Source organism: Chiloscyllium plagiosum, unplaced genomic scaffold (genome assembly GCF_037043375.1).
Source record: "Chiloscyllium plagiosum isolate Xiang-an unplaced genomic scaffold, Cpla_swu_hap1 HiC_scaffold_5, whole genome shotgun sequence".
In the NCBI taxonomy this organism is placed as follows: domain Eukaryota; kingdom Metazoa; phylum Chordata; class Chondrichthyes; order Orectolobiformes; family Hemiscylliidae; genus Chiloscyllium; species Chiloscyllium plagiosum.
The window spans coordinates 129,169,851-129,184,594 of record NW_028270143.1 but is presented as its reverse complement, the minus strand read 5'-3'; the positions used below and the strand labels follow the sequence as shown (position 1 = coordinate 129,184,594).

Genomic DNA, 14,744 nt, shown 5'->3' with positions numbered 1-14,744 from the left:
GACCTGAGGAAAATAAGAGGAGTTAAAAGAGAAGTTGTTGAGGGTGAGGAGGAGCTCAGCCAAGCGGAGGAAGGTGTGGCGGGTGGGGATGGTTCAGGTGTTTGTTCCAGGAAGAAGCAGAGAGCCTGAGATCATCCTGGTGGGAAATGGACATGCAGAGGAATTGGTGGGAAACGGACGTGCAGAGGGATTGCATGTCCATGGTAAAGAGAAGTCAGCTGGAGCCTCCAAACTGGAAATTCCACAACTGGCATAAAGCATCAGAGGAATTGTGAAGTAAGTGGGCAGTGACCGGAACAGGGGAGAAAAGACTGAGGCAAGGGAGGGAGAGATGAGTACAGTGGGGCAGCAGCAGACAGAAATGATGGGTCTGCCCAGGCAGTCCTGTTTGTGGATTTTTGGAAGGAGGTAGAAGAGAGCTTTATGTGATAACTACAACACCACCAACCTTAGTGGCTTAATAATGTAGTCATGGTTGGATCTGAGTGCAAGGAGTGCAGTAAGTTCAGGGGAGACAGGTTGGATTAGCTGAAAAGTCAAAGAAATTGGGGCGACCAATAATCACATTGACAGTTCTCAATGAATAGGCCAAGTGCAGATAAAAGGCCAGAAGGAGGGGGTCCAGGTGGAGGGTAAATGTTGGAGCTGGGTAAAGGAGTCTGTGGGATAGGGAGAGGACTCTTATCCAAAGAAATGGGCACGGAGGCGCAGTCGATGCAGGAAGAGTTGGATGATCATGTCATGACTGAAATTCATTTAGGTAGGGATGCAGAGTGATAAAGCTGGGACCTTTGCTGAGTACAGAATGTTCAGCATCAGAGAGAGGAAGGTCAAGAGGGATGGTGAATACCAGACAGGAAGTGTGGGTGGGGAGGGGATGGAGTCGGAGGGAAGGGAAGGGGAAGAAGGTTCTGGAGGGCTGTGGCTGTCTCTGAGTTGTTGCATTTTGTGTACCTTAATGCCTGAAAGGAAAAGAGAAAAAAATCTTGTTAATGCGATGAATGAGCTGGAGGATGAAGTGGAACTGCAAAGTGGTGCAGCCCTGAGCCAGCGCGATGTGATGCTATTGGAAAGAGAGGTCGAGTGTGTGCATGTGATGCCACATGGCACTGAGTATGGATCTGAGGATGTGGTGAGAACAACTGTCTGTGGAACATTGAACATCGTGGAGATACCTGTGATCTTGAGTGGATTCAAAGCCTGAAGGATAAAACATGAGTTGGAATCCACATGGGGTGAGTCTGAGCCAGAGGCGGTGACTGAGGAATGTGATGTGGCTGTGGATATGAGCTTTAGCAAATACCTGAGCAAATACCAGGAGTGACAAAGAAATTAATGTTGGTGGACAAGAAAAAAGATTGAAACAGAAATCCCATCAGAGAGAGGAGCTGAACCTCTTCAAGGTGGCCATGCCTAGGGGAGAAGTGGCAGTGAGTTAAATTTTACCAGGATGTTGTCTGGTCTGGAGGGTTTTAAGTATGAGGAGAGCTTGGGCATACATGGATTGTTTTTAGTAGAAAGACAGAGGTGGAGGGGTGAACTTACAGAAGTCTACACAATTATGAGAGGTATAGATAGGGTGAATAGTCAGACTTTTTCCCAAGTTGGAAAGGGCAACAACAAGAGGGCACAGGTTCAAGGTGAGAGGGGGAAAGGGGAGCGAAAAAGGAAAAAGTTTTCACACAGAGGGTAGTGAATACCCAGAATGCACTGGCACTGGAGGTAGCGTAAGCATGCATTTTAACAATGTTTAAGGCATACGTTGATAGACACATGAACAGGAAGCAAACGGAGACACAGAAACCATAAATGGACAAGAAGTAGCAAGTCTAAATAAGGACTAGGAATTGGCACAGCCTGGTGAACTGAAGGGCCTATTCTTGTGCAATATTGTGCTTTGTGCTTTGTTCTTTGTTCAAACCAGGGTAGTTTGGATAGTTATTTGAACTGCAAAGGTTTAAATAGTGAAAGTAGCAAGGTCTGCCAAGTGGGACGCGTAATATGAGATCCCTGACTGGGGCTGTTAATCTGGATAAAACAGGGGATCCTGGCTGACAGATATCAACAGGGGTGTCTGAGGTTCTGTTCACTCTGACAGCTGGCTCTGGCTCTGTGGGAGCTGGATCAGTGTCAAGAACTCTCTGCATGTAAGTAAAGGATGACTTGGTGACAGGATACCGGCCTCTGTAGAATCACTTCACTGGCAAACAAGAGAAAAGCACACACCTGAAGAAATTCGCTCACTATAATCATCTTTGAATTGGGCTAACCATTTCCTGCGCCATGCCATTATATGGGAACCTTTGCTCATTCGATCCTGCTGTTGAAGACTGATTGATTGATTTATTGTTGTCCCATGTTCCGAGGTACGGTGAAACATGTTGTTCTGCATGCTATACAGGCAGATTATACCGTACAAAATGCATGAAGGTAGCAGTCACAGCCATCAATATCAGACTTTGGACACAGGAATGTTATTCCTGGCAAAGCTGAAAGAGCTGATAGTGATGGGAGAACCAAGTTACAACCAGAACTGAAACCTTTTTGGACCCAAAGAGACTAGATCACAATAGAGGATGGCATATTATTAAGGGGAGCAACAGCGATTGACCTGAGCAAAGGCCATCGCCAGATACTGGTTGAACTCCATCAGGCACATCCAGAGTTTCAAAAATGAAGATGTTGGCAGGAAATTATGTCTAGTGCCCAGGATTGGATGGAGATATAGCTGCATTGGTGGGGCAGTGCCCAATTTGCTAATGAGAATATAAATTACCTCCAGCAGACTTGCCATGTTCATTGGAATGGCCAGGTATACCCTGGAATCTCTTACATATCAGCTACACAGGTTCCTTCATGGGCTCAATGTTCTTAGTTATTGTGGACTCAAAACGGCTGGATATGCAGAGAATTTATTTGTCAAATATGGGGACAATGATAGAAAAGCTGTACGCATTTTTTACAAGACTCCCAGAAGTGTTGGCCACAGGTAATTGGCCATCGTTTACTAGCAGAGAATTTGAGTATTTCCTCAAGTTGTATGGTATTCCTCATATAAGGAGAGCTCCACGTTATACATTATCCAGTGGTCTGGCAGAAAGAGCAGTCCAAACTTTGAAAGCAGGCTTAAAGAAACAGTCTACCACTTCTTGAGATACCAAATTGTCCTGATTCCTTTTTGATCATAGAAGCACCCCTCTTAGAACTACAGCAATAGCTCCAGCAGATATGCTAATGGGGAGAAATCTCTGCACCAGATTCAATATGATTATCCTGGACCTGAGGGGAGGCTGAAATGACGTCAGGGACACCAACATGAATGCTAGACTCCTCTAAGCAAGTTTACTTCAGGGAACAAAGTTTGGTGTAGGAACCAAGGGAATGGCCCAGTAGGGGTAAGAGGCATGGTCAATACGAGGTCAAGACCAGTAACGTATAGAGTTCAAGTAGGTGCGATAAGCCTGAGCAAAAACATGGACCATATGAAAGCTGTAAACCCACAAACAGTGTACGAGAAAAACAAACCCAGTCTTTCTGACCGTTCTAGAATTTGTGGGTTCGTTTGCTCCATCAAGCGTTGAAGATACCTCAGAATCAGAGATGGCCACCTTGATGCCTTTACCACCTGAAGAGGAGAATGAATTTCTTCTAAGATACTCTGGATGCAAGAGATGAGCTACTGTGTGTTAGATGCCTCCCTAATCTGAGGTAGAGTTGGAGGAACCGGACCCAGTGCTAAAACTCCCCAGGAGACACAAAACTAAAACAAGCCGTCCATGTCCTCAGACTCCAGGGAGGGATGTAGTGATTGTAACGACATCAGCCAGTTGGACCTAATAGAATATTAGTTCCCTGATTGGGGCTGTTAATCTGGTCCAATCAGACAGCCTGACTGACAGACATAAACTGGAGTGTGAGACTTTCTGTTTATTCGAGAGCTGGCTCTGAGAGCTGGGTCAGTGTCAAGGATTCTCCACGTACAAATAAAGAGTGATTTGGTGATGGGATACTAGGTATGTGGAGTTACTTTAGTTTAGATTACCAAAATAGTAAGACTATCATGCCAGTGGATCGGAAAGTTGCCTCTGTAGCTCCAACAAAAGAAACTGGAAAGCATTGGTTAAGTAAAGATTTAACAAGTTGCGATAGGAGTGATATTTCACAGAGATTGAGACTCTAGCATGTGATGTTAAGACCTTTCTAACTGTCTGCTGTATAAAAATAACTTTGTTTATTTCTATTTTCTATAAATATAGACTATGTTGTTAAGCCAGCCTCATGTCAGTATCTTCCAATGACTAACCACCACTTTAGCAAATTGATGAAAACCCATATGATCTGTCAAAGCAGTTTTCATTATGTATTTGTCCTGTACAGTATTGGCATAAGCTGGGGTTATAACAAAGTGGAGGTCAGTATTAGAATTTAAGACTGATCAATTTCTCCTTGAAAGAAATTTGTACACCGATGTCCTGGACATGAACAAGAAATTGTGGTGGAGACATTCCCAACATGAATTAGACTTTCAAAATGGTCTTGAGTTTTGCTAAGAATTTTCTGGTAGTAACAGTGGAAAAAGACAAATTGAGAGTGTTTGCAGATACATTTCAATTAAGGGGAGAAAATCTTAAACTTGATGTGTCACCTCTAGATTTTTTTTCTTAATATCCATTCTCGGCACTAGCTAGAGCAGAGCTGGAAAACTGAACAGTTTTGGGCCATTATCTGAGTGAAGAAGGTATACTGACACTGGAGGCATTAGACTGATACCAGTTATGAAGGTACTGTCTTAAGAGGAGAGGTTGAGTAGATTAGACCTGCACTCAAGGGAATTTTGAAGAATAAAAGGCAACATGGAAACACGTATGATTCTTAGGGAACTTGACAGGGTAAATGTGGAAAGGTTGCTTCCCCTTTTGGGAGTGTCTAGGACCAGAGGATATAATTTCGGAATAAGGGGTCACTCTTTTAAAGACAGAGATGAGAGCAATTTCTTATCTCAGAGGGTAGTGAATCTATTGAATTCGTTACCAGAGAGAGCTGTCAAGGCTGGTCATTAAATATATTCAAGGCTGAAATAGACAGAATTTTAATCAGTAAGGGAATCAAGAAGCTTGGGAAAAGGCATGAAAGTGAAGTTGAGGATTACATCAGATCAGTCATAATCTCCGTGAATGGTAGTATTGTCCTTATCAATGTCTTGTAGAGTTGTAACATGACACCCCAAGTCCTATACTCAATGCTCTGACCGATGAAGGCAAGTGTGTCAAATGACTTCTTCACTACCCCGTCTACCTGTGATACCACTTTGAAGGATCTATATATCTACACCCCTGGGTCTCTCAGTTCAACAACACTCTCCAGGGCCCTGCCATTAACTGTGTAAATCCAAAACTTGTATGTCCAATACAATACTTTGTATTTATCTGAATTAAGCTCCGCCTGCCATTTCTCAGCCCACTGGCCCAGTTGATCAAAGTCTTGTTGTATTAACTTTATTTTCTGTTGTGTGTTAACAGAGAGTTTGCGTCAGATGCCTGAACCATGTAAGTATAGTGAAAGTATATGAACACTTTCATTCAGACTTGATGACAAAATTTGCGATTGAGATTTGGTGGAATTGGTAACAGACTCTCTTTCTTATTTAGCAGCTGAACCCAAGCCAAGACGAAGGATGAAACGTAAGACATCAATTAGCACAATAAAAGTTTTAAGCCGATAACTTTAAACTCCACAATAATATTGTGTATGGGTCAAGATTAACATTGGTCATAGTTGGGCCAGGACACATTCCATTTGTTCTCATCTCCTCTCGGATATCAAAAGAATATTGTCCAGGACACGACTGCAAGCAACATGGGAGAGAAAAATGATGGCACATATTAAATGCTAGTGTGAATTTTCTTTTTTTTTAATTCAATGCTCAAATATTGGAAAAGTATTTGTTTTAAATTACTGTTTAACTGTGTGAAAATTGTAAGATCATGCAATGAAACCACCAGATATACATCCGTCTTGAATTGGCAGTCTTATCCCTGACTAAGATTTAATAACTTTGCTTGCATTTGGTCATTTAGTAGCAAAGAACTTGAGCATTGCTGTAAAAAGTCACATTTTGTCAAAGCTTTTCATCTGCCACTCAGTACAATTAACACGACGTATCAATGTAAAGAGAAATAAAAGTACCTTTATTGATCAGAGTCAACCTGCCCAGTTAAAATGTAAACAAAGCTTGGTAGTTAACTGTCACTCATCATCTAACCAGTGAATTCTCCATGGAAGTCAATCTACCAATCAAACTGTATTTCTAACACATCAGCACTCTCCTCTCATTCAGTATGAATCCTGTCTCTCTTTACATTAATATTTCTTGTGAATAGTCTTGATGAGTACAAAGCAAGAAACCTCAACAAAATGAGTATTTGTCAGCAAATATATTTCATTTTCTTCTTGTGATGCAGGCAACATTAGCAAAGCCCCACTTAATAGATAATTAATGGTTGCCCTGAGAAAGTAATTGTGAGCCTTCCTGCTGAACTATCACAGTCCTTTTGGTGACAGTGCACAGTTGTGTTTGGAAGGGAATTCTGGTATGTTGACCCAATTGCAACAAAAGAATAGCAAACATTGTATTTACAGGTGTTATGGACCAGGCTAGACTGCCTCAAAACATTTCAAGAAAGTAGCCCAGGACTTAACTGTGCTAGTTGTTTTAAGTGTGTGTGATGTGACTGTTCTAGGAGGGATGCAGCTGGTCAAATCACTTAGTTTTAAACAAAACAGAATTTATTTACAAGATTACAAAATGAAACACAAATAAAAGAGAACAGACTACAGAATAACTTAACCTAACCTAAAACCCAACTGATCAACCCATCTTAATAATGCTGTTCCAAATACCTGCAAAAATCCCCAAAAATACCCCTTGGCACAAAAGGTAAGATCAAACACAGGCCCTTACAGGAAAGAAGTCACAGAGAGAGGACGATCAGCCTGGATCTGCTTCTTTGGGTCCGGCAGCTTTTACAGCTGCCTGACTGCTTTCATGAATAGCCAGACCAAACCAGAGAAAAGCTATTTTTTAAAAATAAACTTGGAAGTCTTTTGCCTGAGGCAGTATCTGTTAGATATAATCAAAATGGCCCTAAAATCCATTGAAACCCAGATTGTCTTTTACGACCTCCCTGAAAAGAACCAAGGGCAACATAACCTTGTTAAAGGAGCAGCATCATCGCACAGGTTTGCGTGTAGGAAAACTTGACAGTCCTTTTGAGTAGTCGTATTGATCCCAGGGGAGGAGTTTGCTGGCAAAATTACTTTGGTGAATAGCTGCAATGCACTCTGCAGGTTATAAGTACAGAGTAAATAGTCTGCTTTCTGTATTGCTTATGTTGGCATTGTACCATATATATTGCCCATAGTTAAATGGATCAACAACTATATCCTTACTGGAGCAGTGTACATTTTTTTAGATTAGATTAGATTACTTTTTTTTAGATTAGATTACTTACAGTGTGGAAACAGGCCCTTCAGCCCAACAAATCCACACCAACCCTCTGAAGACCAACCCACCCAAACCCATTCCCCTACATTTACCCCTTCACCTAACACTACGGGCAATTTAGCATGGCCAGTTCACCTAACCTGCACATTTTCGGACTGTGGGAGGAAACCGGAGCACCCAGAGGAAACCGACGCAGACACTGGGAGAATGTGCAAACTCCACACAGTCAGTCGCCTGAGGCAGGAATTGAACCCTGGTCTCTGGCGCTGTGAGGCAGCGGATGACTGAAAACAATGCTGATCAGAAAAAGAGTGTTGTATCGGAGTGCAGTCTGAGTGGGTTTGCAAGATTACATTACATTACATTACAGTGTGGAAACAGGCCCTTCGGCCCAACAAGTCCGCACCGACCCGCCGAAGCGCAACCCACCCATACCCCTACATTTACCCCTTACCTAACACTACGGGCAATTTAGCATGGCCAATTCACCTGAGCTGCACATCTTTGGACTGTCCCACTTGGATAAAGCTATTCAACTCTGCTGAGCACTTGTATTGATGGAGGCAGCATTTCTACTGTGAGACCACAACATATAGGAGTAAAATTAAATCATTCAGCCCATCAAGTCTGCTCTGCCATTCAATCATGGCTAATATGTTTCTCAACCTCATTCTCCTGCATTCTCCCCATAACCCTTGACCCTCTTACTAATAAAGAACGTATCTACCTCTGTCTTAAATACACTTAATGACTCAACTTCCACAGACTTCTATGACAATGAATTCCACGGATTCACCACCCGCTGATTGGAGAAATTCTTCCCATCTCAGTTTTAAAGGATTATCCCTTCATTCTGAGGCTGTCTCTTTTAATAACAGAAACATCTTGTCCATATGCACTCTATCTAGCCTCTCAGTATTAGAGTCATAGAGTCCTAGAGCACGGAGACAGGTCCTTTGGCCCAAACTGATCCATGCCGAACAAAATGTCCGTCCATGCTAACCCCATTTCCCTACACTTTTGGCCCATATCCTTCTAATCCTTTCCTATCCATGTATTTGTCCAAATGCCTTTTAAATATTGTTCATGCATCAGCCTCAACTACTTCTGCTGGCAGCTCATTTCATATGTGTACCACCCTCTATGTAAAAAACGTTGCCCCTCAGGTTCCTTTTATTCTTTCCCCTCTAGCAATTAACTGATGCCCTCTAATCCTTGGGAAAAAGACTGAGTGCACTCACCCTATCTATGCCTCTCATGATCTTATACACTTCGGTAAGATCTCCCCTCAGTCTCCTACACGCTAAAGGAAAAAGTACTAGCTTGTCCAACCTCTCCCTGTAACTCAGTCTCTTCAGTCCTGGCACCATTCTTGTAAATTTCTTCTGTACTCTTTCCAGTTTAATGATATCCTTCCTATATCAAGTTAACCAAAACTGAACACAATACTCCAAGTGGGGCCTCACCAACGCCCTGTATAACTGCAACATAACTTCCCAACTTTTGCACTCAACACCCTGACTGATGAAGGCCAGTGTGCCAAAAGCCATCTTCACTGCCCTGTCTACCTGTGATTCCGCTTTCAGAGAACTGTGAACCTGAACTCCAAGGTCCCTCTGTTCCACTACACTCCTTAAGGACCTACATTCACCATGAAACTCCTACCTTGATTTGACTTTCCAAAATGCAAGATTACCTCATAGTTATCTATATTAAACTCCACTTGCTGTTTCTTGGTCTGCTATTTTCTGGTCTGCCATTTTCAAGGTCCTCATTGTCCACGATCCCACCTATCTTAGTGTCATCAGCAAACTTATGAATCATGCCTGGTACATTCTCATCCAATTCATTGATATAGATAACAAAGAGTAATGGACCCAGCGCCGACCTTTGAGGCACTCTATTAGACACAGGCCTCCATTCCGACAAGCATCCTTCACTATTACCCTCTGCTTCCTAGCTTCAATTCAATTCTGTATCCAATTTGCCAGCTTGCCCTAGATTCCATGCGAACTAACCTTCCAGAGCAGCCTACCATGTACAACCTTGGTTCTGTGTAAGTTTCATTCAGATCCTCCCCAACCTTCAAAACTCTAAGTACAGATCCAGAGTCCACAACTGCTCCTCATATGACAAGCCCTTCATTCCCGGGATCATTCTCATAAACCTCCTTTGGATCCCTTCAAGGCTAGAACATCCTGTCTTAGATCAGAGGGAGAATGTTGTGAAGCTTGAAAGGGTTCAGAAACTTTTTACAAGGGTGTTGCCAGGGTTGGAGGATTTGAGCTATAGGGAGAGGCTGAACAGGCTGGGGCTGTTTTCCCTGGAGTGTCGGAGGGTGAGGGGTGATCATATAGAAGTTTACAAAATTATGAAGGGCATGGATAGGGTAAATAGGCAAAGTCTTTTACCTGTGGTTGGGGAGTCCAGAAGTAGAGGGCATAGGTTTAGGGTGAGAGGGGAAAGATATAAAAGAGACCTAAGGGGCAACTGTTTCACACAGATGGTGGTACGCATATGGAATGAGCTGCCAGGGCAAGTGATGGAGGCTGGTACAATTGCAACATTTAAGAGGCATTTGGATAGGTATATGAATAGGAAGGGTTTGGAGAGATATGGGCTGGGTGCTGGCAGGTAGGACTAGATTGGGTTGTGATATCTGGTCGGCATGGATGGATTGGACTGAAGGGTCTGTTTCCATGCTGTACATCTCTATGACTCTATGGCTCCAAGTGTGAGATATTTTGGAAAGTCAAATCAAGATAGGAGTTTCATGGTGAATGGTAGGGCCTTAAGGAGTGTAGTGGAACAGAGGGATTTGGAGTTCAGGTTCACAGTTCTCTGAAAGTGGAATCACAGGTAGACAAGGGCAGTGAAGAAGGCTTTTGGCACACTGGCCTTCATCAGTCAGGGGATTGAGTATAGAAGTTGGGAAGTTATGTTGCAGCTATACAGGGCCCAAATCTGCTCACAATATTCCAAATGCAGTCTGACCAGAGCCTCAGCAGTACGTTTCTGCTCTTATGTTTCAGCCTTTTTGTAATGAATGCTAACATTGCTTTTGCTTTCCTAACTGCCACCTGAATGTTAACCTTAAGAGAATACTGATTTAGGACTCCCAGTCCCTTTTGTGCTTCAGATTTCCAAGTCTTTCCCCATTTAGAAAACAGGCTATGCTTTTATTGTTCCTACCAAACTGCATGACCTCACATTCTTCCACACTGTATTCCATCTGCCATTTCTTTGCACACTCTCATAGCCTGACAGTCCTTCTGCATCCTTGGGGGGCATGTCAGCAGAATGCAGGTGAGTGGCGCTGGTGGGGGCGGAAGTGGTGGTGACCACGGCAGTAGGGGTGGCGGAAGTCACTGAGCATGTGGCATCAGCGATGACGTGAGGGGCGGAAGTGATATCACGTGTGATGCATGAGGAATTGTGAGGGGTGGAAGTGGTTGTGGGAGTGGCATCCTCCCTGCCTCCTCAACATTATCTAACCTTCGCCAATCTTTTTGTCATCTGCCAATGTAGCAACAATGCCTTCAGTTCTTTCATCCAGATCATTAATATATATCATAAATAGTTGTGATCCCAACACTGACCCCTGTGGAAGTCCACTAGTGTCCTGCTGCTATCCTGAAAAAGACACCTTCATTCCTGCTGTCTGCCTTCTCTGAGTCAGCCAATCCACTAACCATGCCAATACCTTCTGCCTAATACCATGGGCTTATTTAGCAGCCTACTGAGCAGCACCTTATCCAAAACCTTCTAGAAATCCAAATAAATCACATCCACTGGTTCTCCCTTGTCTAATTTACTCACTATCTCAAAGAATTCTTGATGAAGCTAAGTTGGCTGAGCCCTTTTTTACTACGTATTTCCAAGTACTCCACAACCTTATCCTTAATAGTGGATTCTAAAATCTTATCAATGACGGAGGTTAGGCAAACCAGTCTAAAATTTTCAGTCTTCTGCCTCCCTCCCTTCTTAAATAAGGGTGTCACATTAGCCATTTTTCAGTCCTAGATCACTACCAAAAGCCTCTAAAATTGCCTCAGCTATCTCCTTCAGAACTCTTGGGTGTAGTCCACACTTACTCCAGCACCTTCTCCTTCATGATGGCCACTACACTCACTTTTGCCTCCTGACTTTCTTGAAGTTCTTGCATGCTACTTGAAATAACTCCTCAGAGGCTTGTATCCTTTTGCCAAGTCACCCTTTATTTAAGAATGCAACTTCTTAAACAAAGGTTTTGTGATTTACACATGAAAGAAGTGAAACTATCATGGTATTCTAACAGATGAAAGGCTTAACAGACAATCAATTTTTCAATGTATAATTTCAGTTACAACACACTGTAAATTTTTGCTATGAATTCTGTGTGTTAGGATTGAGTTCTCCACTATCACCTGATGAAAGAACGATGCTCCGAAAGCTAGTGTGCTTCCAATTAAACCTGTTGGACTATAACCTGGTGTTGAGTGATTTTTAACAATGTTCTATGAGGTCCACCTGGCTGATCTTGTTACAACCCTCAAGTTGCTGGTGTCTTCCAACGTGAAGGCTGATGAAAAGAGCTATTCAGTTCCTCCACCATTTCTTTATTCTCCATTATTACTTCCCCAGACTAATTTTTCAGCAGCCCAATGTCCATTTTTGCCTCTCTCATACCTTTTAGATATCTAAAAAAAACTATTGCAATTTTTTTTATATTACTAGCTAGCTTACTCTCATATTTCATCTTCTTTACCCTATGGTCTGTTTCTGTGCTGCATGACTCTATGTCTCGAGTTACCCTCTGCTGGTTTTTAAAGGCTCCCCAATGCTTTGGTTTCCCACTAGTCCTAATCACACTGTAGGCTTTTTCTTTTGCTCTTTTGCTGTCCCTGACTTCCTTTGTTAGCCAAGGTTTGCCTTATCCTAACACCATTCAGTTTGTAATATGACTTATTTTTTGATCTTGTGTACATTAATTTGCACTTGCCTATGTTAAATATCACCTGCTAATATTTTGTCCAAATCTCTATCGTTGAACTCCATTCTGTAGTTTCACTGTTTGTCCCAGTTAGTCCTTATCATTAAATTTGTCCACATTTGATTTGAGTTACTGAGTCTATTTACGTGCAAACTGACAGATTGATTGAAAATGATGCAAATATTAAGAGGAGAAATTCATGCTAAGTGTGCACATAACTCTCCACATGATGATAGTCAGTAGCTTTGAAATAATAGCCATAAAGTGTCAAAGGGCAAAATGGTTAATAATTGAGTATCTTGACTTAAAATTTTGTTTGGCTACTAAATGTGCGGAGTAAATTAGCCTACTATTAAGAACGCTAAAACCTAGCTCTTGCTGGAATTGTTTAGTGGCTTGTATTATCTGATCAATTGTTAATCTTTGTTTCATTTCACAGCAACAGTTTGTAAGGATTACACAGATGAGCAGATGGCAAAATATTTTGTACCTAAAGGTCGTCCTCTTCGAGATAAACTTCCACCTCCAAAACCTTCACCAGTTAAGAGTAAGTATAAGAGATTCATAAAATCCTGATAGCTTGGAAGCAGGCCATTCAGTCCGTTGAGTCCACCTTGACCTCCAAGAGCATCCCTCCCACGCACATCCCATTCCTGTAACCCTGCTTTCCTAATGGCTAATTCACCTAACCTGCACATCCCTGGACACTGGGCAATTTAGCATTGCCAATCCACCTAACCCACACATCTTTGGACTGTGGGAGGAAACATATGCAGACACAGGGAGAATGTAGAAACTCCACACAGAATGGGGTAAAGCTCACATGCTGAGTGTAACATCACTCATCATGTCCTCAGGGAAGATCTGAGACAAGAGCCAATCACTACCCTTGCAGGATGTCATCTGATTTAAGTAAGGAAATCACCAGGCATTTGGTCTGGATAGAAGCAGAAAGCAGGAGAAGCAGTTCCAAGACCAACTTGGATGTGGAAGCAGCTTCTGCTCAAAGTGGGAAGGGCTCCTGGCTGGACATATGAGTTGAGTTAAGCAAGACTCACAACCCAATTCACATTAATCTCACCCCATGCAATTTTTAAGGATTTGGTGGCTCAATGTTAGCACTGTTGGCTCATAGCGCCAGGGATATGAGTTCAATTCCAGCCTTGGGCTGTGTGGGGTTTGCATAACTTGAAAGAAACTTTCTCATAGAATTCCTACAGTATGGAAACAGGTCATTTTGCCCAACAAGTCCACACCGACCCTCCGAAGAGTAACCCACCTAAACACATTCCCCTACCCTATTACTCTTCATTTATCCCTGACTATTGCACCTAACCTAAACATCCCTGAACACTATGGGCAATTTAGCATGGTCAACTTACCTAACCTGCATATCTTTGAATTGTGGGAAGAAACTGGAGCACCCAGACGAAACCCATGTGGAGACAGAGAACGTGCAAATTTCACACAGACTGTTGCCCGGGGCTGGAATCGAAGCTAGGTCCCTGGGGCTGTGAGGTAGTAGTGCTAACCACTGAGCCACTGTGCTGCCCCAAAGATTCTTAGGACTTGTTTAATTATCTCTTGTGTCCTTATGTACAATACCATGGTTGCTCAAGTGAGAATGTTGACCAGTCCCCATGATGATTAGACCTGCTGAGTTTCTCCAGCTATTTCTGTTTTTGTCTCATGGTGATAAGACCATAAGACCATAAGACATAGGAACGGAAATAAGGCCATTCGGCCCATTGAATCCACTCTGCCATTCAATCATGGCTGATGGGCATTTCAACTCCACTTACCTGCATTCTCCCCGTAGCCCTTAATTCCTTGTATAGACAGGTGGTGCACCAGCAGTATTGAGCTAGCATCCTATGACAAGCAAAGTCAAATCACAACACAAGTGATGAATTTAATTTACACTGTAATTGGTACCACTGACCAGATGTATGACAGGAATGATTACACATGAACACATGACACATACCATGGTGATCAGCACTTCTGCAACTGTTCTTGATACCACGTGCGATGGGAAATTGTTCACAAGCTGCAAGTGCTCTCCCTCGTGTTATGGTACAAATAAAAACAACTTCTGATGAATTGTAATCCATAAGCTGTGAAAGAAGAAAAACCTGTAAAGCTGCTAGATTGTGGTTAAGAAAAGTCCAAATGCTTCACCAATGTTCTCCAAGTAGGAAATTTGTTGTACCATTTAGTCTGACCTAAGTTTGAGTGACTCCATTCCCTACATGGTTGATTCCTAAT

The 14,744-nt window shown here is 42.6% G+C and overlaps 1 pseudogene; it reads left to right on the top strand.

The window, feature by feature from the left end:
• Positions 1 to 13,283: 13,283 nt before the first annotated feature.
• Positions 13,284 to 13,562, top strand: LOC148150025 (Nuclear RNase P; annotated as a pseudogene).
• The last annotated feature ends 1,182 nt before the right edge of the window (positions 13,563 to 14,744 follow it).